The 2,817-nt window shown below is 35.9% G+C and overlaps 1 pseudogene; it reads right to left on the reverse strand.

Moving 5' to 3' along the window:
* LOC101989339 overlaps positions 1-478 on the reverse strand; it is a 1,685-nt pseudogene extending 1,207 nt beyond the window's left edge.
* Positions 479-2,817: the final 2,339 nt, after the last annotated feature.

Raw genomic sequence — 2,817 nt, forward strand, 5'->3', positions numbered from 1 at the left:
GGTGGCGGGGAGGAGGCGGAAATCCTCAATAAATAAATAAATTTAAAAAAAAAAGAAAAAAAAACAAAAAAAAATATTCTTGTTTCTCTTCATCAGTGAGATCTCGCCACATGCCACCAATAATCTTGCCAATTTCCTACAACTTTAGGTCAGGGTTGGAAGCCTTTACTTGGTCCCAGACCTTTCTGCTGTACCTCACGTAGGGCATCAGCGGCTTATCTCGTGGCTTTGGAGGCTTTGGAATCGTGATATCAGATGACGCCGTGACCCGGCTGTTGGTGCCCGGGTTCCCTCCAGCCTGTAGTTGTAGGCGAGATGACTGTATGGATTGTATCCCACAAACCCTGGTGTGCTGGGCATTTGTGTTGCGGGAGCTGGGGTGGGAGGTGGGGCATAAGATGGTCTTTTTGACATTTTGGAAGATTAAGTTCTCAGTTCCTTAAGAATGAATCTGAGACACCGCGGGCCGAAAAGGCGCCCGCAGCTCCGGCTTTGCTTCCCTTTGTCCCGCGCTCGCCCGGCCCCTCCGTGTTCAAATTTTTGAACCTGGAAGTAGTAGCCTCTCTGAAGGCAAACATATTATCAGAGAGAAGCAATGCAAAATGTTACTCTCAATTGTGGGCATCTAAATGAATGCAGTTATTATTGGATGTTTCATCTCAGCATCTTGAGTTTATAAGAGTTACATCTCAGTATCTTTGGTGAGATGACATGCCCTTACATGGCTCCAGGGACTGACTAATAAGGGAATAAAGAAATGACAGGCAGAGGGACATGGACAAGAGCTGGGATTAGGTAGTCTGGGCTCTTGATGGAGAAAAAAAAGAACACTTCAGAAACTTAAAATTTTTATTACATGCAATGTAACAGGCAGGCAGGTTATTGCATACAGCTGAATCATGGAAACAGGGTTTATGGAATACAGCTGAATCAAGAATGCAGACTTAGCCTATGTGGATAGACGCAGTCTCTGCAGAAAGGCAGTCATCAGGTGCTAAACGTTTGGGGGCAGATAGATAGGTAGACAATTTGGGCATATACTGTTAACATTCATACATGGACCAGGAGGGACAGCTTTGCCATGGTCCATGAGGATGAGGTCTTGGGGTCCTACCCAATTAGGGCTACTCTCACTAATTACTTCACTCGGTGTTTCCTCTGCTCCCAAAAAGAAGAATTGGGAATATGTAAAATTAAGAAAGTCATACAGAATATCATGATTTAGGGGTTCTTGCTTTGTTTGTTTATTTGGAAACAGGAATCTCTGGCACTGAGATTAAGCAGAAAATTCAGGCAAAAGAGAAAAAGAAACACTCTAACTAGCAAACCGGTGTTACATAAATTTAAATTTCGTGGAAAATCCTTAAAAATATTTAAAGTTTTAAAACCATATATTCAATTTATAATACCACATTATAAACAATTTTGCATTTACAAATTCAGTTTATCACGATATGTTGTATGATGTTATTTGTAATATATAAATATTTTAATCATTTATTCCATATATTATTCCACACATGAATTTTGAAGATTAATTTATTCTCATTTTACTATTTCATATGTATATTTGCAAAATATGTTTATATATACATATGTATAAAGAGTTCTTTGATCAAAATCACCTCATTATGAAATTATTCATATGATAAGTTACCTAATGACTAAAAACAACATCAAAATTATTTATTTATTCCGGCATTTGAACAGAATAGTGGAGTAATAAGGGAATTCAAATTTAATTCTGTGTGTAACATCATCAAACAATAAACAAGTAGATAAAACTTTCTGTTCTGATACTTAAAATTTTTACATATTTCTTTAAAACTAACTAATTAGTTACTAAGAAACAATAGGACTACCAAATATTGATTTTCAAAGCATATATACAAGAAGGGTATAATCATAATTATTAAATATATATTAGCAAGTAAGCAGGCATGTCCCACAATCTTCCTCCTTCCCCTCCCCCATATCATTCTCAACATATGAACAATGTTTCTGATTTCTCTCACTAAAGATTCACTCCATGTGTTCCTGAATTTAGGAAAAATTCAATCATATAGTATGATGTCTTGTCTATGGCTCTTAGAACTCAATAAATTAAAAAAAACTTTTAACTATATTTATTAATTTGTGTATGTGTGTTTTTGTGTGTATTTATGTGTGCTTGTGTGTATGTGACATGTGCATGTGTCTGCATGAATATTTATACATGTGAGTGTGTTTGTGCATGTTTGTGTATAGGTGTGCCCTGGCTCACTTTTGCAGGTGAGTTTCTGGAGTTGGTTCTCTCATTGCTTTATTGTGTAACGGAGAACAAACACAGGACATCAGTTTGGATTTGATCTTTGATACCATATGGATTATGAGTACTTATTTCCATATTTTAACTTTTAAGTTAATGCTCCGCTTTGTATCCTAGGAGGTCTCATTGTTCTGAATTAAGAAAATTAGAAAAAATAAATCAACTGCTATTATTTTTGCCCTTTCTTACCACTGCCATATGGAAGTAGGTATAAATCTCTTTTGGTGACTGTTCTCCAATATTCATTGGTATTTATATAAATCTAAAGACCTAATAATAGATAAAATAATAGATAAAAAGTAGGAAAAACGTAGTTAATATTTCAGTGGTTTATGGGTCATGCTTGTAAACCTTCAATTTTCTTATTAATTTAGTATTAATGTTTGTATGCTCCATTTGATATTGAAACAGATGACAAGCAGCCTATAAAAGGAAGGGAGGATGCAGAAGGTGACGATGGCAATGACAGTTGTTGAGAAGTATTTTAGACTGACACTTCTTTCATGTCA

This window comes from Microtus ochrogaster, chromosome 4 (assembly GCF_000317375.1).
Source record: "Microtus ochrogaster isolate Prairie Vole_2 chromosome 4, MicOch1.0, whole genome shotgun sequence".
NCBI lineage: Eukaryota > Metazoa > Chordata > Mammalia > Rodentia > Cricetidae > Microtus > Microtus ochrogaster.